Here is a 22388-nt window from a genome sequence, read left to right on the forward strand (position 1 = left end):
CCACGTTTTAATGCGTTCCACAAAATAACACCACACTGGTAACCATTCCTAATTAAACAAACAAAAAGGCTTTACAGTGCCATTGTTTACTGTATTTATTTACAATACAAACTGATACTGTAATGAATATTAAGCTGGTTTAACTAGGTTGTCTTTGAAATTTGTTTCCAAACACACACACACACACACACACACCCACACACACAGCAGTCAACACCAAATCTAAACACCCACAGCAGGCAGTTTGAAAAGCCTGACAAGCCAATCAGCAAACAAACTACCTGCCACAATCTAAACAAATCTCTACAAATCTCTACAGCAAAAAAGAACAAATGGAGTAAAAAAAAGGTCATTTTTTAACTAACCTGTCAAAGGGTTTGTCCTTCAGCTTGGAAACAGTTTGAAAGAAAGTTAATTCCAGGCTCACGACAAACTGCAAAACTCAAGAAGTATGTGCAGTTCTTAACTGCCTGCCACCGAACACAGGATGTTGCTAGTAGTCTTCCCTGCTAATCTTTACACTGCACTGAATGAATCAGGCAAGGCAGCACCTCTAGAATCTGCATGAAGACACTCCCTTTTCACTCCTGCACCAACAAAGGCAAATGGTTTTAGCACACCCCCCCCCGCCCCCCCCCCCCCAACCTCCATCTCCCTGACTCTCCAGTTTGAAAGTTTTCTATGACATTGTTTTTCAAAACATTATTATTATTTTATTTTTTGTATTTTGAACTGACATCAATCAATTGATAATTCCTTAATATTGCTTCGTTGTTTGGGAAAACACAAACATTCTGTCACGTTTACCTAACGATTAGTTCACCAAAAAAATAAAAAATACATAGTTTAAACTTACCGTACTATTTTCTATCAGGGCTGAAACATTACATTAAAAAAAAAAATCCAAAATACTTCCCCAAAATGTAGTGTTGTGTGAAGATCTCACATTTTTCAATTGTCATCTTGTACAGTATATTGATATATAATACTTCAGTGTAGTGTATTCGAATTAATGTACAATTTAAAACACACACACACAAACGTGAAATATCAATACAATTCAACACTGTGCTTTGAACATGTATTTCCTAGAAAAAAGAACACTGCAAACTAACCATCACTTTGAATTAAAAACACCTTGCTTTGAAAGGCACCATGCTTCTAATTAAAGACTACTTTTTCCTCCAGCAATTCATTCATTTCACTACACACCCACACCCATCCACACACACACACACTCACACTAATTTAGCTAGACTCAGTTTTCTTAAAGAGGAAATGTACTACATATGCAATACATGCACTTCCTATTCACCTTTACATGCTCTGCGATCTTCTTTTCATTGTTTGCAAGTCTGAGCTGGTGTCCTATAGCCTAGTACCTACGCGGGCGACAGCTTGTGTTAATGATTCAATCAAGACAGTTTAAACATTTCATTTCACTTTACCTGCCTTCCCTGCTGGCCAACAGCCAAGGTTGCTTCTGAAGAGAATCTGCCAGTGATATAAAGTTCCGCAGCAGCTTAATCCCAAGTATGCATGCTGACAGGTAGACATGCTGTTTTGAGCAAGTGGTCTAGGCCTTTCACCATGGAGACTGTTTGAACAGCACGCTCTCATTGAGAGGGAATCTAAACTGGGACCTACAGGAAGGAGGGGTGGAGCCCAGAGTGAGATCTGATATGCCCAAGGCTGAGTCAGTCCAAATCTGCACTTGGTGATGGGGTGGGGGTTGGGAGGATGAGGGTGTGAATCACTGGGAGCAGCACAGTACAATCAGTCGGGATGTGTAGAGTACAAAGGGAGCAATCTACGTGTTAGTCGGTGACAACCAAAAGGGACAGTGAAGAGATAAAGAGTGAATGCAAATGATCGTAATTACAGGTTTAAGGTGTATCCCAAGTTGGTCTTTTTTATTTTTCTCCTTTATATGTTCATTTATTTCTAATGAAAGATTAAGGGCTTTCATCAATAGCTGGGGCTACATTTAGGCATGGTATGAGTGCCCCCAAATGTTGGTTCATCTTTTTAATATTTTTGCTGGTGAAAGTAGTGCCTATGGAAGAGGTGGGAAAGCTCCCTCAGCTGGTTTTACAAGCATACCTCAGTCCTGGACCTCTCTCAAGCAAAGACTGCCAACCAGGTTGAACTACGTGGTGTTTTTGTGATGTGGACTGGGGGCCATGTTGATGCCACCTAAAAAGTGACATGAGATGAAAACCCAGGCAACCAGAGGTTAAAGACATGAAAGGCTAGTGAATTAGCCGGCTGTGTCACCTAGCCTCCCAGTGCACCCAAGCAGTTCTCAATCCTGGGCCTCTCCCAAGGAAATTGGGTCAAACAGGCCTGATTTTACAGCACTTCATTAACCTCTTGTCACATTGTATAAACCACAGTTCACCTGTGGTACTGTTATGTTTGTTCAGCAAAATATCAGCTGTGTCAGTCTCAATGGAATCTATTGTGCTGATTCACAATACGCTCTCCTGCCTGCCCCCTGAAAGCACTGACCGCGGAAACAATTTCAAATGTTACACAGCAGTTTAGTTAAACAAACCATACCCCCCCTGCAGTGCCCTGCCCAGTTCAATTTAATTGTTACTGTAGTTCCAGAGGTATTCATTAGCCTGAACAGGCAGGGTCCACCATCGTCACCTTATCTTAATCAACATTACGACTGACACCTTTCCATTAAAGGGCAATAACAATAAAGCTTCAGACACAGCAATTAAACTGGCTGTATACATTTCCTCTTTCTTGTTGTGGCTGAATTTCATTAACGATTCCAACCTGAACAAGTTTATATTAGGGGGAAACCAGGTTTCACCCTTTCAGGCCAGCTTGTTTTTATCAAATATCCAAACTTATTGTATCCAGTTTGTAGAAGAATACCTGCAGGCTTACTAAGTGGAGTGCAACAGGTTTTGCTTACAAAAATGAGTATTAAGATAAAAACGCCACAGACTGAAATATTCTGCAGCTGCTTTAAAACAAATAAGTTTGTTTAAGAAGGTTTATAAAACCCTTTATTAATATTGTGACCTTGGCAACATATGTTTTTTCAGAAGGCTTAGGGTTTTCGTGTGCAATGCTTGGAATGTAAAGGGTTAAATACTTTAGTTTCTAGGAAACACCACATTTGCTGATCACTAAGAAAACATAACATGGCTGTGTAGCTTAAAGTGGTTTATTCCTACAAAGAGACTGCTGCAGAAAACAAATAAAAACACAGCATACCTGCAGGCAACTGGCGTTGGTGGATCATTATTAGCAGCAGATGATTTCCAGGATAGTACAGCACCCCAGCCAGTATTGTTTCCCCTACATTGCTCCAACTTTAATTTTCATTCCACCTCCACATCATGTAGCAAACCAACTCCAAATAAAATAAACAGTTTGTTCAAGTCTGCCTCTTTCATGATTCTTGAGAGTAATAGAGCTTAGAATTATGAATGATGTCTTCACTGAAACATGAAGCCATTCCAAAGTAGCCATTACTGTAATCTTCCAACTCAAACAACTAGAGGATTACCATATTGTAATCGTACATTTGATATAGATTTATCTGTACAATCTGATTGAGAGATGCCCCCTCTATCTCATAATGGAACAAGAAAAACACGCTGCCTATGAAATATGGGACAACTAGCAATTGTGAACCTCCCTAATTGATTGCCATAGATACCCTTTTAGTCTGGATCATATAATCAATGACTACAGTGTCTTCGGTTGGCATCCTATCTCATGCCTTACATGAGAACACCTTTTGTCTATTTTTTCTGATCATAAATAACATTAGGTTTAGGATTTTATGTGAAGAGCGTAATATATCAGCAATGGATGGTTTCTATATAGAAATTAATAATTGTATAAAATAAGAAATCACTCTTATATTACTATTTGAATTGCCTGTACTTATCATAACTATACAGCAGTAGAACCTTAAAATCATTACTGAACTTGCATCCAAGTGTAAAAAAACAAAATCCTAAATCTGCCAAACAATCATGTTTCACAAAGTGCTGTTACATAGCAGCTCTGATATGTGTAACACACAAGGCGGCACGGCTTTCAGAACCCAGAGGAAAGAGGTCCCTTTGTTTGGTACAGATATATGAACATGCTCCACTGTGAATCATCATGCTGTACTTTTTAAACAATTGATTCTCTTGTTATGTGACGGAAAAGCACCACTTTGTTTCCCAAGGGAACCTATCCTATAAAGGCAGCATCTGTTTTAATGGTTCATTCTGAAATAACCACTTTACTGTGGAAATCAATTCCAATATACACCTCATAATGTTATAACTCAGTTTATATTGCGGGTAATTCCACAAATAAGGAAGGGGGGGGGGCAGATCATCAGTGGGGGCAACTACACCCAGACTAAGCCACTACGCTGTGCAGTAATCCGACTACGCCAGCTCTATAAAAAGCAACTCAAATTTTGTTTCCGAACTTTTCCCTAGTTTACCAGCCCAGGTTATTTTATTGGGGAAGAACAATACATGAACTTCAAGAAAGTAGAGGACAAGAAAAACTGTACTTCAATGTTTTGATTTATAAGATCAAACATGCTTTGTGTATTTAGAGATTATATCAAATTGATCATATTCTAAGGCTTTTTAAAGACAGAGGTGTATAAACCAACTAGACAAATTATAGGCAGCTTTGTTCACAAGTCAGTACCACAGGTTGTAAAGCACTAAAGGGGACCTAAAGCAGAATAAAACAACCCAGACGTAGTTACATTAATGAACTGGAGATGTGGTTGAGGACTCTGACAACAAAAAGTATTCAAATCAAGCTCCAACTAAACAGGGTACAAACCTAGTGAATCCTCAATCTTACCTGCAATGGACTTCAGATATCGAGCATCAGGCACATATTCTATTGGCTAAAGAATCCCAATCTCACAGCTAAGAAAGAAAAATAACTTGATTTTCAATTTACAGGTTAAACAATCGCATAGGAGTCATTCTAGATTTCTCCACCCCACTTACTACATGTAACAGAAGTGGGAACACATGAGAGTTATAATTACTATATGCGGACATCAACCACTCTGCCAGTATATGCAACAGTTTAAAAACTTCACCTACAGCTCACCCCGTTTTACACACAAAGTAGCAGTTTGTCAAAACCTCTACTGCCACTCTTATTGCTCAGCCCCGTCATCCATGCTCACACAAGCTGCTCGTTATCTTAAACGTCCTCCCAGCTCTCCCTCGGTCTTCTTAATCAAGCTTTGGACTAATTGGTTAATTACGCTGCGATTTCCTTACACAAATTCACACATGCTTTCAAAATATACCACAATGAAATATTAAAAGATAACATAGAATAAGCTGTTGTCTGATTAAAGCCACTTTAATATTGACAAATAAAAACGAATGTGTTTAATGACTGATATGTTCAATTTTACTTAATGCTGTTTCTGTAAAGACTTAAACATGGCAGACAGCACTGGGGACCAAAGCCATGTCTTACGCCTGTAAAACAAAATGTGTGGTTGGTGCTGTTCTATCAAGAAAGCATCTAAAATGTGAAATGTATTAAAATGTGCTCTCTTTGGGACCTCCTTTTTTTAAATTACTGAATAGGACCTTTTTTTTGGTGCAGAAGCACTGTTAATAGTTTCACCCCTTGAGCCCTTTGAATCACAATACAGCTTGACAACCTGCAATTTGAGCTAAGCCTATATATCACCATTACGTCAACTGGTTCATTAAAATGGCATAATATACCTATTAACAATTATGTTTTTCCTAACATTGAAAAAAAGGGGGTTGTTTTGATGAGACTAATCCAATAGTTCGAATTTCCTGTAAATGGAGGAGATTGGAGGTCGAGGTATTGATTTCCATTACAAAGCCAAAGGGAATACCTCCAGGCCTGTTACAGACAGTCAGTCCCTCAAATTAATAAATTAGCATGTAATTGTGGAGGGGGGATACAAGCCTGAGGCTAAAATGAGACTACACTGATGAAAAAGGTGGCTCAGACCAAAGTTTGTAGAGTTGAAAAGGTAATGAAATTGCATCATTGGCTCCAGTTGCTGTGCAGTTTACCATACCCTGCTGGCTTTCAAGTGGATCCAAAATGGTGGCAGCTTCAGTTTGATAAGCTTTACTGTACTGCAGTTAAAGTGAACATTTCAGAACTGGAAAAATAGCCTGCATTTTTGGCCATGTCCTCAGAAGTTCCAATCCCAGGCATGTTTTCCAGCAGAAGTTGCTTTGATTGATTGCCAGTAGTTGCTTTATAGGTCACAGGAATGTTGAAAACACATCATACATTTAAAACATCCATACTGAGGTGAGTAGCAACCAACCTACATGGTTATATATGCTTGTTTAATTGTATATTTTTTCTATTTACTAATGTTTCCAATGCAATGTGAAGTCTTTCTTCTGGGTTTGAATCATTTTTACAGTTGAGAGCAGGTGCAATAAGCTGTAAGTATAGAACAAGATTGCAAGTCTTTTAGAACCATGCTTGTTCTCTATTCTGTGGTGCTAATTACTCAAACCACCAGATGCCAGAGTTGTTGTAAAGTGAGAAGTCCACTTTGCAATACTGATGTGAAAAAAAACCTAAACATTCCTAACTGATCTGCCATGTGTCAGATGGTGCGTGTATCCCTGTGAAAAGCTATGTACTGTTGTCTTCTCAGGACTGCTGTCCATATGAAGCAGAACTGCAAAACAATGTATAGGCATATAGCAACAGTGACCTATGACCTATGGCGGTGGTCCTAGACTACAGGTTCTTCACATTAGGGTTTCCCTTGACCATTTAAACTACCTTGATTAGTTTTCCCTTTTTCTGCAGGTCACTTCCTGACACAGTTATAGCGTTCTGCTTAATCAGCTCAAAAAGTAATAACTAATTGCATGCCTCGGAACTAGCCAGGCTTTACCAAGGCTCAGGCTTTCTGAGGCTTTCTGACTTGTGTGAAAATCTCTTTATCACAGATTCAAATGGTTGGCTCTGTCCCATGAACAACACCAGCCGGGGCTGCCGTTTCTTCAATTCACACATGCACCCACTCCCTCTTTGCTCACCCGGTCTCTCTCGCTCTCTGCCCTGAAGACCACAGTGACTGTTGAGAAAACAAAACAGTCTTTCAGGCTGTTTGTTGGCAAGCTTTCGCACAGGAGGGGAGGGGGGGTACTGAATCAGGCCAGCGGGTTCCAGCTTTCAATCCCAGCGAAGCAGAACATTAAGCCCTTCCAGACAGAATGTGCCTGCCTGGTACCAGTCTACCCAGGAATATCAATCACCACGCTGAACGCATTAAAAACTATGTTATATAACATGGCTTTGATGCAGGAGGGTCGCATTAATACTTACAAACATTTTGAACGTTTGTTTATGAGACCCCAGCTTCTGTTCAGGTAATCTTACAGATGGATTTCTCAGCGCTGAAATACAGTTTCTTATTAGGCTAGGAAGTTGAAACATCTGAAACATATAATCTCAAACCATACATTTGTTGTATTTGTAATCTCCAACTGCTATGTAATTCTACAGATTCCGCATTGTGAATTGGCATAAAGAAAAAAACATGCACCCAAGTTAGTAAGAATAAGAATAATAGTTAGTATTCTTTTTTTATTTAGCACTGACCAGTTAAACTGGGCTTTCATTTTCTTTGAAGTTGGATGATGGATGCAATATTATTATTAATTTCTTAGCAGACACCCTTATCCAGGGTGACTTACAATTGTTACAACATATCACATTATACAGATATCACATTATTTTTACATACAATTACCCATTTATACAGTTGGGTTTTTACTGGAGCAATCTAGGTAAAGTACCTTGTTCAAGGGTACAACAGCAGTGTCCCCCACTGGGGATTGAACCCACAACCCTCCGGTCAAGAGACCAGAGCCCTAACCACTACTCCACACTGCTGCCCATAGGCTTATATACAGAATGACATTGACATGAGATGCATAAAAACATATAGAAGGTGCTAAACTTCCTAAATTACTGTACACATTTTATCTGCATTGTTCTGGAATAAATGGTCATTTTTATAATAGCTGCCTTAAGTGCTCTTTAATGACACGCTGCAGTTAGGTAACAAAAACTAGAATTAAAACAGAAACCTGGCGTCTGGCATTAGGAAGAAAGAATGCATTCGTGTAAGCCTATTTTCCACTCAATTGTTGTCTTCCTGCTGGAATGTCAGTGCTCGAATCCGTAGGCGTAGTTTGGAATGCAGAGATAACATGCCAATATTCTATTCCTAAACCCTCACTGAGCACTTAAAATATCCTTTGTAAATTGAAGAGAATGCATATGTTAAAAGGAAGACAACTCCTAAAATTCGTGAAAAATAATAATTATGCAACCTTTTTTTTTTTTTAAACTCAATCAAATGTTTAGTGGTGCTTAAAACAAATCCGTACAAACAAACCAACAAACAACCTACATGAAAGCATGTAAAGGTAATTCCACAGCATATGTTTGTCCGCAGTGGTATACTGCTGTGCCATTTAAAATAAAATGTGTGCCAAAAGCGTAAGAATTTTTGAAGGACTATAAGCTTTTTAGAACATTTTGTTGTAAAATGTACAGCTGGACACTGTTTTGCACATGTGAATGACATTGAACTATTTATATCGAAGCCCAGTCCAGTCTACAGTAGATTATCAACTAGCACAGGTGAACAGAAGCGCACAACCATGGCTGGGTGGACATCATGGCTGAACGAGCCTTATTGAGCTTTGCTGTGGATGTCTACATCGAGAAAATTGTTCAGCCAAGAGCAGTTTTTTTATAGATGTGAGACAGCTGCACACCGGAGATATCTCTCAGCAGGAGGGACCCTAGGCACCATCACCCCAGCTAAGGCAAATTAGACTAAAATCCAGAGAGGAGCTAACACTGGACACACATTAAACATATAAACTGGTGCCAGAGGGATGGAGAATTTGGTTCTCTTCAATCTTATTGATGGCACACACCCAAAAGTGTATCAGACGATATACTTCGTAAACCTATAAGGTTACACTTTAAAGCTACTCTGGCATTTGGACATATATAAATCTAAGTTTGCTGCTTGACAACAACAAATTCCAATTTATATATAGGCCTATACCACAAAACATCTACAACAGGGTGACAGGATGGTCGAGTGGTGACGTCACCGACCAGGAAGTAAACACACAGCAAGGTACTACGGGGTGAGTTGCAAATGCGCTCTTTCTTTATTAAATAAAATATTAAACAAAACAAAACAAAACACTTTACAAAATAAACACTTGGCCAAAATAAACAAACACAATGGTTCAAACAAAACAAGTACCATGCTGGTTGAAATTCAGCACGAGTAGCAATCGTATTTTTTATATCTTCTTATGTTCCTCCTTTCAGAACAACCAAGCCTGATAAGCTGCTGATCCGCTCTTTATATATTGTGACAACTCTGAATATGTGTGTTATGTTTGTCACTTCCTCCAGACCTTTTACACTGTCCTCTAGCATAAAAGAAAGTCAAACTTCCAGGAATGTTAGCACCTGTATGTTTATTATTTACAGTGCTTAAAAAAAACATCCAAGATAAACAAACAAAAGCCTAACTCCTTTATGGATTTCTAACTAAACAAGCAAGTATCCCTAACTAACAGCCCGGGCAGCTAAGCTGCTTACCGGCCCCAAAACACCAGGACTTTTAAGTCCTACCTTGCACAAAAGACTCGGTTCTTGTTTCCCTTTTCACACAGCTCCCAGCTCATTCTCCAACTCTCCTCCACCAACAGGTTGACCCTGCCCTTTTTAAAAGGCTCCCAATTGTTTAATTGAAGGCAGCTGTTGAATCAATTACCCAATCACCTATTTTATAATTATGCCATCTAAAATGGCTGCCCATCAGTCCCATGGCCTCCTGGGAATTGAAGTCCTGTTGCGCCAGACCAACAGGACTACATTTCCTTAAAAAGGGTACAGACTGCGCAAAATCCGTGGCCCAAAATACCGGCCCTCGACCACAGTGCCCCACACCTCATCACAATATATACGTGGCCATCTCCAAATTGGTAATCACTTAATTAATTTGGAGATGGCCACATTATTGCGCACGTTTAGTTGGATGGGGAATTTTAACCCCATCCATGCTGTAAAACAACAAAACATTAGTGTTTTTAAACACCAAACAATACATTTAAATGATAATGATACAACAAAAAATACAAATAAATACAGGGGCGGGGTGTACCTCGTCACAAACATGTACTAAAAAGAGTATTGTCACTTGGGGTTTCCAGGTTTGGGAAACCTGATATAGACTGAAAAGACACTATGATGGTCTTTCTCTGTATTAAAAATGGGTTATGCTGTAATGCAAGTTTAGAAGGGGTGCCTGACTTGGTTTTTCAAAGAATTACTATCCTAGATTCTGTATATTAATTCTAGGTAAATCATTATTAGCCACAACAGAAAGGACCAGAACAGAAGAGACCATCAATTCCTGACAAACAGCGCAAGAGAAAAATACACATTTCCAGTGATTTCTTCATAGAAATAGTTGGCCAACTTGGTACAGGTAGGAAACACCAGTATTTTCTTAACTAACATATTCTTCTTGTTGCTTAGAGTCCCTTTATATATAATTTTCTCTTTCAGCCAACACATCTTGATGACTTTGTAAAACTCCAAAGTTTAAAACGCTGTGCCCTCAAAAGGTCTCTCAAGCTTGTCTTCTCTGTAGGTGCACTGCAGCACTGCTTCCAGTAGATGTTTAATTTCTTCTACACATGTGGTATTGACAAGGGGCAGAATATTGCAGGGGGGACAAGTTAATGGTTGTACCCCACTGTCCTGGGAGAGAAGACATGTTTAGTTTTAGCTTTGTGCCCGTAGGGCCAGCACAGGTACATCCTTTGTACCATGATGCTCTTCAATACTTGTGGTATTGATATACCTCATCCACATATGTTTCCATTTGGCACCATAAAACCAGTCTGGAAATCATAATATTAAACTGTTTCCATTTTAGTCCACAATTCAAACTGTTATTTCGCTACCTCAGTCAAAGGATTAGAATCTAGTAGTACCCAGTTCAACTCAAAGCTAGCATTGGTCTACTATACATTCTTTACAGTCCCCCAACTATACAGCATGTTGGCTCACTGCAGGGAACCAAGAGTAACACCAGGTTTACAATAACTGATATTGCATTACATTAAACGTGAAGCACTGTTTTGTCCTCAGAGCTCTCGAGGGACAGTACAGCCACTTCATTGGAAGTTACAACTTCCTCTGGCCCTCATCACACCTACACGCACTCAGACACAGCTTCATTAGCTGCACACTTAGCATGAAAATACCTTGGTGGTGTGAACTCGGGTCTCCGTAAAAGAAAGATGTGTATATTTAAGTGGGCAATCAGAGCTAATTAGGGCTCTTCTCCAGGTGTTAAGGTATCATATTTTGTGTTTATTGGCATTTTTCCCAGTTGTTAAATAGATACTCCTGAGTAAATAACACATTAGCGGGTTGATTTTCAACACTTTTTCAAAAATTGCATATGGTTTCTGAAAATATACTAATCTTACAATTCATAGATGCACTTAATAGTCCTTATATTGAGTTGTATGTTTTTGTGTTTACCATAACTCTTCGACTAAGCAAGTTCAGTGCATTGTTCAGAAGTTACCCAAAGTAATGAACCCATGGGCAATTGAAATCCAATATCCACAGCCCACATTACCACAGACACTCTGTGGCATGTCTGTGACAATTATAATCATAGGATTGTTGTCTGTTTACATGGTGCTGACAAACGCAATGAACAATTGAACTAACATAAGGTCCTATTTGTGTAACTTGTGTCTAACCTTATATGTGGGCAGACCAGAGGTGCAGTGTTGAAAGAGTTTGATATGCACATTTCACACTGGAGCAAAAACCTTGGCCTATAGGCATGCATAATAACCGATGGGCCTTTTAGGTTTTAGCCTCCTGGAGAAAGAGAGAAAACAATTTGATCATGCCCATCTCTTTACAAACCTCCTAAAGAATGGCTGCGGTTGTGTGGTGCAAACAGTGTATGCATCTGTCTTTAACAATACAGTACACCCTTAATGAACTATAGAATATTGTGGCAGTGTTCCCTGCCCCTGTGCGTATCTTTTGAATTTCATGTTGTCTGTTATATGTGGATATAGTGGTGCACGGGATATAAATAGGTCTGTGTAGCACGACTGATTTAAAATATATAGTTGTATTTAGGCACGGGGATTGCACAATCACTTCACGTGCAGATAAAGTATGTAGTAGTATGTGTGCGTGGGGATTGCACAAATTAGTTCACGTGCTGGGATTCAAGTGAATAATTAATTAGTAATTGAATCCCAGCACAACTGTATATATAGATGCACGAGTCACTCGGGGTTGGGTGTTCGGTGAGGAGAGAGCGGGAGTAGAGGGAAAAGAATTAAAGAATTACAATTGCTATACGAGTTGAATTAAAGCAGCACCGTACTTGTTTTGAGTTTGTCTCACCGTGTCTGTCTGTCTGTTTTGGCCAATGAGCTGTTTGTTTGTTTTTCTGTTTTGTGAAAAGTGTTTCGTTTTGTTCAAACCTTTTGTTTTATTTGTCTTAATAAAACACTGGCCTGACGTCACCCCTACAGCCAGCCTGTTCACAAACATATTTTTCTTTTTCAACTTCTAAGAACATTGGTATAATAAAACAACCACATCCTGCGTATGACTAAGCTAGGCTCCTAAACAACAACCTTCACCATATTACAATAAATCTCTAAAGTTTACATATGACACTGCCTTGCCACCTGGATTAGGAACAGCTGAAACAGGACTTGATACAAAAATACTCAAAGTGGGCCTGTTTCCCTTTTTTCATGTTTATGCTGTTAACACATCTGCTTCACTAATGGGTCACATTCACACCTCACTCCACATTAAAAGGTCTATGCTATCATCAGACAGACACACCTTCTCTACCTAATTAAGCCTTCCACTGTGTCAAAGGAAGAAATTAAATCACATTAAGGTTGTTGTTTATTTTTCTTGGTTTATTTGAAGAATGAACATTTGTTTATAAAAAAAAAAAAGGTGATGCTTGGGAACTTGCTGGGTTTGTTTGAGATTGTTAGGAGCATTTGTGAAACGCATTGGCAGGGTCACTTACTCCCTTAACGTCTACAACGCACACTTCAAACGCTACCACCCCCTCCCCAACACACACATATCAGGTTATGCTGCTGCTGGTAGACACATTATGCCTAGGTTGTCTCCAGGAGGGATTTAACCTGTAACCTGATGGCCGAGATAAAACTAGACTATCAACTGTTAGACAGTTAGACCCAACTGTTAAAACGGTGCGGTCCTTTAGCCAAATACATTATTGTTATTTTTCTTTGTGTCTCTTCCAATCTTCCAATTCCTCAGACATCAGTGTATGACTAGTTCCATGGACAGTATTTTATCATTTGGTGTTTAGTAGATTTAATATTTTACTTTACTATTTAAGATGGCAAACTGATACCACCAGAGAACAAAACAAAATGTTGTGGGACAGGATTAGCGTCTTATGTGCTTCATAACAAAAACTGAAAAAGTGCCTGTAAAACAATAATTTGCATTCAGTGGAGTGAATAAATATTTACAGTTTTTTTTTTGTTTGTTTGTTGATTATTTTATTGAACTGTATCTGCCGTGAAGATCTGTTTTTGAAAAGCCCAAAATGTACAGATAACTGTCATTGTTGTCCTTGAGATGAGATTTAACTGGAGTTTCCAGTTAAACAAGCTTAATTACATCAACACCTCAACTTCAGACAACAGACAAGTGTTTTGAGAGACAATTTCCAATGCTGTGTGTCTGACCTTCTAGTATATACAACCTCCCGTCATTTTTGCAGTTCACAAATCAGCTCATATTTAAAACATCAATAATAGTAATTTTTACTTTGCTGAGTGGTGTCATAAAACCATATCCCCTTGTGTACCCAAGCAAACTCCTATCACTGTTCTGCTAAACGAAAAGCATGTTCTCTGTAAATCCCAAATACACCCCCACCTCTTTCATGTACAACTTTATTTTTTGTTTTTATATAGCCTTTACCCCTCTAGATAGCAAGTAAACCTTTTTGAGCCTTACATCTCTTTCCATAAAACACTAGCCCCGAAGCCAGTCTGGTTTCTGCTTGCAAATACAAAAAAAAAAGAGTTTGAAATAATATACATAATTTAACTGCTGTTGAAGCACTGTATACTTTCACACTTGTTAGATCTTGAAACGTGAGATTATCTTCCATTACCTTCAGGCAAAACAAAAGTTCATTTTTCATAGATAGGTATGTTTCCCTGCTGGACAGGTGAAAGGATTAGAAAGCGAGGAGGACTTGTTACCTACATGCTATTGCTTAAATCTTTCCATATCAGCCTAGACAAAATGATTAACCTTTAGGCAAACACTGAACAACACTGCTAGGAGACCAATGCATACATAATAACATATTAACTCAACACAAGACTGTCCTAGTTATTATCAAGAATCACATTTTAAGATAGCAATGGCAGTACTTTGTGTGAATTTATATTGATGTTTAGCATATTATTTTACTTTAATGGTACTTTTCTTCAACCACTGAATAATTTGTTCAGGGATAATGTAGCTATATTGTATAGATTATGGTACCTTTTCCCAACTGCTTTTAAAAGAGTTAAATGAGAGTTTCTCAAAATGCAACTTGGTGTGGGTATCAAATATTACGTTATCTAAACTAATGTATTGCTCTTGTTGCTTATATTCACTTTGTACCATCTGTTTCACTCATTATGACTTTAAAACTCAGAAGTTAAAGGCACCCCTGTGACCTCAAAAGAGGATGTGTGCCAGTGATGGTCTCCTTACTCTGATTACATGCACCTGGCATGAGCACTTTAAACAACTTAATTTGTGCTTTCAAATTCCTGTTGCGCCAAGGCCTGAGTCCACTGAGCACACTTGGGCTGAAAGCAATATTGAAACCCATGACACCCCAAATTTACAGTGAACTCACTATCACTGTTCCAGTGATCTCAAGTGACCCACTATCAGGCAACCATGGAAAGAGGCTGTAGGGTGGGCCATTGTTTGGTTGTAGTATGAAGTTCTTTCTGTGAATTTTGGATGTCAGCTTTACAAAAGACAATCACTTACAATAGGCAACCTCTGTCTGATAGCCAATTAAAGCCTTTTTACAATTCTCTATTAATTTATTTAAAATGTATCCAAGTCAAAAATTACTAATTAATTGGTGACTCACAGACAATAATGAAACAATTTCACCTACCAGACTGGAGCACTGCAGACTGCCTGGCTAGGAAAGTGCTTATTTACCACCACACTATATAAGGTAACACAATTAGAAAAGGCTAGAGATCTCTTATACTGGACAGCTTGTATTGCCTCAATTTTGTGTCACCACAAACTGCTGGTCTTCTAAAACCTAAATGGAACTTTCTGAAGAAGCAAGGAAAGCAATGGAATTTTCTCTAGCCTTCACCAAGTGAAAAGAAGCATTTACAAACCTGGGGACATTGTTTTTCTCTCTTTTAAACCTGATTTCATAAATATACAATTGTTTACAATGGTTTAATATTATCATTATTGGGACTGTCAATAGATTTGATTGCTGGTTTATTTGATTATTTATTTATTTATTTACCAACATTCATAACTGGCAAGTTCAACTGTGTTATAATGTCTGAATACAACTGAAACTAATCTAAGATGTTGCATATTTATTTTACTGCAAGTGGGATACACAACTATTTACTTAAGCTGGTAGCCTGGAAAAAAGGCAACTGGCCCTCATATATGTATGCCATAGAAAAATGTAAATTTGACAAACAGGCAGAAAGACATATACCTTCATATACCCCATACTCTCAATAGCTTGTGCTAAAGTATGTTGGACAGCCTCTGCATACAACCCAGTGCATGATACAATAAAGATCTAGCAAAAGACGATTTTTAGCAAGTTTCATCACAATTGCATAAGTGGTTCTCATTATGTAAAAATGTGTGTCTGAATGGACAACCTCCATACCATACACGCCCATATTGTGATACTGTAAATAACCAGAGAGAATTCTTAGAAAGTTTAATAGCTTTTAAAGATATATGTTAAAATGCATATTGACAAGACAGACTACATTCGCCACATCCTGGTACTATCAATAACCTGTGGTAAAGAATAGTATTTAACGGCATCTGAATATATGCTTCTGTAAATTATATATATAAGTGTGGCACTGTGGCAAAGTGCCCCGCCCCTGTGTGCATTTGTGTGTTATGTGTTGTATGTTGCGTGTGTAAATGTTGGTGTATAGTCATTGGTACACGGGATATAAACGGGTCTGTGTTTCACGTGTATTTAAAAAGTGTAGATTTGTATTTAGGCACGGGATTGCACATCACGCACGTGCATTTAAAATATAATATGCGAGCACGGGGTTGCACAGAATTAATTCACGTGCTGGGATTCAAGTGAATAATTAATTAGTAATTGAATCCCAGCACAACAGTATATATAGAGACACATTTTTCACTCACTGGTGGTTGGGTGTTCGGAAGAGGAGAACGGGTGAGAGAGAAAGGAGTTAAAATAAGTGATAAGAATAATTATAAGTGTTTTGTACTCACCGTGTTTGTTTGTCTCCGTGCACCGTTTGTTAAGTGTTTAGTCGTTTTGTCTGTCTGTTTATTTTGGCGTGTAGTGCCGTGTCCCGTGTTTTTGTCTGTTAAACCCTTTTATTTTGTTAATAAACGCTGAGTGCAACCATTTGCACTCAGCTCATCACCACCGTCTCTGTTGTTTGTGTTCCTGCTTCTGGTCTGACGCAACCCACTCTGGCCGTCTTTGTGACACGTGGTGTCATCGTGGGATAGCCGCGCCTCCAAGCGTCAGACCAGGAGGGGTCTGGATTTAAAAAAAAAAAAAAAAAAAAAAAAAAAAAAAAAGTCAATGGCAGAAGACGCCATCAAACTACGGGGCTGGTTCCTGGAGAATGCTGGGCTGGAGGCCCAGTCTCTGCCCATAGTCGTCCAGGCCCTGTGGATGATGGACAGTGAGAGATGGGAGGCCTATCAGGAGGAACACACCCCAAACACCTTGGAGGAGGGTGTGGAGTTTGTCCTCAACTACCTGGAGGCAACCATAAATGGAACAGCAGCCCAGGTAGCAGGACCACCAGCAGAGGAGTACCTGCTGTCCCCATCTCCACCAGCAGAGGGTGAGTACCTGCTGTCCCCATCTCCACCAGCAGAGGGTGAATGCCTGCTGGTTTTGCCTCCACAGCCCAAATGGGAGGAGCCTGAGCATCCACAGCCCAAATGGGAGGAGCCCAAGCGGAAGGAGCCCGAATGTCCTACGCCTGAGTGGGAGGAGCCCGAACGTCCTACGCCTGAGTGGGAGGAGCCCGAACGTCCTACGCCTGAGTGGGAGGAGCCCGAACGTCCTACGCCTGAGTGGGAGGAGCCCGAACGTCCTACGCCTGAGTGGGAGGAGCCCGAACGTCCTACGCCTGAGTGGGAGGAGCCCGAACGTCCTACGCCTGAGTGGGAGGAGCCCGAACGTCCTACGCCTGAGTGGGAGGAGCCCGAACGTCCTACGCCTGAGTGGGGGGAGCCCGAACGTCCACAGCCCAACAGGGAGGAGTCGGGGCGTCCACAGCCCAACAGGGAGGAGTCGGGGCGTCCACAGCCCAACAGGGAGGAGTCGGGGCGTCCACAGCCCAACAGGGAGGAGTCGGGGCGTCCACAGCCCAAAAGGGAGGAGTCGGGGCGTCCACAGCCCAAAGGGAGGCAAGTCGGGGCTTCCACAGCCCTAGGACCCAAGCCACCAGCAGAGGGAAAATGCCTGCTGGTTCAGCCCCAAGAGCCAGAAGGGGAGGAGTTACAGGCTCAACCCCCTGAAAATTTTTGGGGGGGAGAAGGGCAGGATGCTGGTGTCCCCCAGCAGCCTCTCGCTATGCTGCTGAAGGCAGCATGGCGTGCACATGCCCAGCCGCCACAGCAGAGGGAGCCAGCACCGCCAGGAGCAGAGGAGCTGGAGCTGCCTCTATCTCCACCACCTCCAGGAGCAGAGGAGCAGGAGCTGCCTCTGCCTCCGCCACCACCACCGCAAGGAGCAGAGGAGCAGGAGCTGCCTCTGCCTCCACCACCTCCAGGAGCAGAGGAGCAGGAGCTGCCTCTGCCTCCGCCACCTCCAGGAGCAGAGGAGCAGAGGAGCAGGAGCTGCCTCTGCCTCCGCCACCACCACCGCAAGGAGCAGAGGAGCTGGAGCTGCCTCTGCCTCCACCACCGCCAGGAGCAGAGGAGCTGGAGCTGCCTCTGCCTCCACCACCGCCCGGAGCAGAGGAGCAGGAGCTGCCTCTGCTGCCCGTACCTCCGCAGGGAGTACGGTGGCCGGAGCCCCAGAAAGGGGAGCTGCCGGCCACGAAGAAGGGGGAGGAGGTCTGGAGACCACTTTCCCCAGCAGCAGTTTCGCTGCAGGAGTTCTTGTGGCCGGAGCCCCACAGGAGGGAGCTGCCGGCTACGAAGAAGGGGGAGGTCGGGGGACCACCTGCCCCCGCAGCTTTTTCGCTGCAGGACGGGACCAACAGGCTGTCAGCCGTGCCACTACCGGCAGGGGTGCTGACAGCATTGCCAGCCAAGGGCCCACTGAAGCCTCCCTTCCCAGCCCGAGACTTTGTTCTGGACTGCTGGGTTTTTAAGGGGGGAGGTGGCCGTTGAGGCCATGTGTGCTGCGCACAAGGGGGGGTATATGTGGCAAAGTGCCCCGCCCCTGTGTGCATTTGTGTGTTATGTGTTGTATGTTGTGTGTGTAAATGTTGGTGTATAGTCATTGGTACACGGGATATAAACGGGTCTGTGTTTCACGTGTATTTAAAAAGTGTAGATTTGTATTTAGGCACGGGATTGCACATCACGCACGTGCATTTAAAATATAATATGCGAGCACGGGGTTGCACAGAATTAATTCACGTGCTGGGATTCAAGTGAATAATTAATTAGTAATTGAATCCCAGCACAACAGTATATATAGAGACACATTTTTCACTCACTGGTGGTTGGGTGTTCGGAAGAGGAGAACGGGTGAGAGAGAAAGGAGTTAAAATAAGTGATAAGAATAATTATAAGTGTTTTGTACTCACCGTGTTTGTTTGTCTCCGTGCACCGTTTGTTAAGTGTTTAGTCGTTTTGTCTGTCTGTTTATTTTGGCGTGTAGTGCCGTGTCCCGTGTTTTTGTCTGTTAAACCCTTTTATTTTGTTAATAAACGCTGAGTGCAACCATTTGCACTCAGCTCATCACCACCGTCTCTGTTGTTTGTGTTCCTGCTTCTGGTCTGACGCCACCCACTCTGGCCGTCTTTGTGACAGGCACACAGACAGCTTACACGTGACCTGATTATGATACAATAAATAATTGTAAGTCGCCCTGGATAAGGGCATCTGCTAATAAATAAATAATAATAATACAAATAATAATAAAGTCCTTACCAAGTTTCTTCAAAATAGGACAAGCCATTCTCTAGACATATGCAAAATTATAACGTATAGCATACATATGGAAGTATGTCCCTGTCTCCACTACCTCCTCCAGCAATACATGACCAATTTCCTTTTTTATTTCTAAGAAATACATCTGTAATTATTCATTCAAGCTATCAACAGTGTGGAATGCTGGTTACTGTTTTCTTTTGTAGTGTAAAGGGAGATTGCCGTTAGGGTGGTCCACCTGTTTCACATGATCCCCAGCTTCAGATGACATGCATATCACGCTTTAATGTATTCTGACAATGGATCTCCTGATGCTGCTTCCTGATCTCTGAGCATGGTTCCGGTCAGTGAAGCTCCCAGACAGCAACAGGCCCATTCACAGTGAATGCTACTCAGGGTGACGCTATGCTTTACTGAGTTTTTACATAAATGTGATGGATGTTGAGGAGGGAGGTCATGAATTCTCATTTTTGCTGTGTTTTTGGTGGTTTGAGAATCAGGGGTCAAGACATTTTGGGCAGGACATGTTTAGCAAGTCCTTACCATTCAGGTTTGTAAAACACAAAGATACCGAAGTCATGTATCTGACAAGTACATTTTGCAGGAGAGCTGTACAGAGGGTGAACCCTCAATCCAGATTTGGTGGGTGGTGGGTACGAATAAAGTGGCATGACTATGCATATTTTATAGCTGGAAGATTTACTTAGCAACTGATAACTTTCGCTTTTAAATTTATAACCATCAATCTTTTCAAAGAGCGATTTTTATAGCAAATAGAGTCGATATTATACATTGTGATGGATTCACATGTTGACAATACATAATCTTTTTGTCTTCCCTATTATCAGCTGCATTTTATTGTAACCCTCTGAGACATCTAAAATCAAGACAGGGATGGATTTACCTCTCACATCACTGACATGTATAATATCTAAGATGTTAATCATTATGAAAATGAACGCTAACATTATGACAGTCTTTGTCATGACTGATTGTGACAGAAATATAATCATCTTTGGTGGTAAATCTCCCTCCCGATCTGTGAGTGCACTAAGTAACGGGAACAGAGTACCCTGGACTGTTTGGCCTGACACTTCATTCCCAGGGTTAAAAGGAAGTCGGTCATCTAGAAAGGAGGCGGAGCTTCGGTGCACTAACTCATCGACCCGGAAGGGAAATGATGTGGTGTTCCGGAGCTGTCGCCAAGGGCCAGCATGAACCCGGAACACCACTGCATTTATCACAAAGTAAATTGTACCTGCACCGTGAGCACTAACTCAGTCACTAACCGACTAACATGTATGTGTTTTGTGTTACGTGTGGGTGTATAAAGAACAGGACTTTTGGTTGCGGGTCAAACCCGGGGATTAGAAGTAACGTGATACACCACGTCATATTACTTTACATCATTATCGTTTACTGTTTGTTTTGCCGTCAGGCTTTGGAAATCATTAAACACCATTGCACCTGGATATCGTTGTCTGTCTGTTTCTTCTGCACTGCTGCATTGCCTTCACCTGCACACACTTACCCACTTTGCCACACTGATACAACACGTTTATTTGCCGTTGCATGCTTCGTAACTTCTTGCCAGTAAAACTGGACGGTTATGTGTGTAAGAGGAGCTAATCAAGATTGGACACAGTATTTCTAGCATAATACAGATATACAAATGGTTGGGTTTTTTGTTTTTGTTTTTGTTTTTTTATCTAAAAGGGTCCAAAAGTTCATCAACACAAAGGCTTAAAATATTTCACTCTTTTCAATGCACCTGAAGCCAACCATCAAACCCTTGGCACCACTACAAAAGGGATTTAAGAAGTGCCAATAGACTTCAGACTGAGTTTAGTTACTGCCAGACCAGATAAGATCAGTACCCTGGGGTGTTTACTGTAGATACCTCAGTTTAAAATCTAATGGATGAATGCACCATACCTGCTGGGCATTTTTTTCAAATATCATTAACAAAGGTCTACTCACATAAAAACGACACGGTTGTCTGTTTGGCATACCATAGCTACATATGAGTGATTGTGAGGTTAGTGAGAATGACTCATGTTTTTTTTTTTTTTAACACAGTTCTTTCTTAGTTATAAGTTAGGCCCCTTGTACTTGAAGGATTTATAAACCATGCAAAACCGCATAGCTTCAAAGCCTCTAGGTTGGTTTCACACAGGTTTACATAAAATTACAGACTGGCAGTTTCTTTAGGGATGTGGTTCAGTGCTAGCCTGCTATGTTTTCACGTGTACAAGATAGTGGAGTCCTATTAGAGCCCTATCAGGGCAAAACACAGATTGACAGTTTATGAACTGTGTTGTCACCAGGCTTAGGCAATCCTAAACAGGCACTTTTTGTGCTGGGATAACAGTGGCTCCTTGTTTTAAAAAGATCATAATCTTTTAAGGAACAGAAAACAACTATCACCCCTGATAGTTTGCTGACCTGAAAGCAAAAGCCATTGTCTTTAACTCTTCAACACATCATAGTTCAGTTCTGTTTCCAAAGCTACTTTCAGAGCCACTCATAGATGGGTTTAAATCTTTGATGGAATTAAAAAGTACAAAGTGTCTTACACAGGTCTGCTTTGCTCTAACAACCCCAAGACAACTTCTTAATTACAAATAAACCCTCAACATAAGTGAAAAGGATGACGTGCATAAACAAAGGGACTTGATTTGAACCTTCAAAGCAAAAACATTTGTCTAGAGACTGCAAAAGTAAACTGTAAAAAAACAAATGTAATTGAACAGATGAGAAGCTTTTTTTAAACTATGCTTTAGATGCATAAAAACAAGTGCTAGCAAAATAAACATTGCAATGTATATTATTTAGATATTAAATACTGTTTATAA

At 40.8% G+C, this 22388-nt stretch overlaps 1 protein-coding gene across 5 annotated transcripts in view; it reads right to left on the bottom strand.

The window, feature by feature from the left end:
* LOC117411701 (inactive tyrosine-protein kinase PRAG1-like) overlaps nucleotides 1–22388 on the bottom strand; it is a 55371-nt gene that overhangs the window by 20917 nt on the left and 12066 nt on the right. For 2 of the 5 annotated variants that reach the window (XM_058993503.1, XM_058993486.1), the window contains exon 1: nucleotides 366–613. The exons of 1 other annotated variant lie outside the window; for it this stretch is intronic. The gene's annotated coding sequence lies outside the window, so the exon portion shown is untranslated. Of the gene's footprint in view, nucleotides 1–365; nucleotides 614–1315; nucleotides 1603–22388 lie in introns of those variants that run through there. 2 more of the 5 variants (XM_034915701.2, XM_034915699.2) reach the window with 2 other exon arrangements.

Source organism: Acipenser ruthenus, chromosome 2 (genome assembly GCF_902713425.1).
Source record: "Acipenser ruthenus chromosome 2, fAciRut3.2 maternal haplotype, whole genome shotgun sequence".
Classification (NCBI taxonomy): Eukaryota; Metazoa; Chordata; class Actinopteri; order Acipenseriformes; family Acipenseridae; genus Acipenser; species Acipenser ruthenus.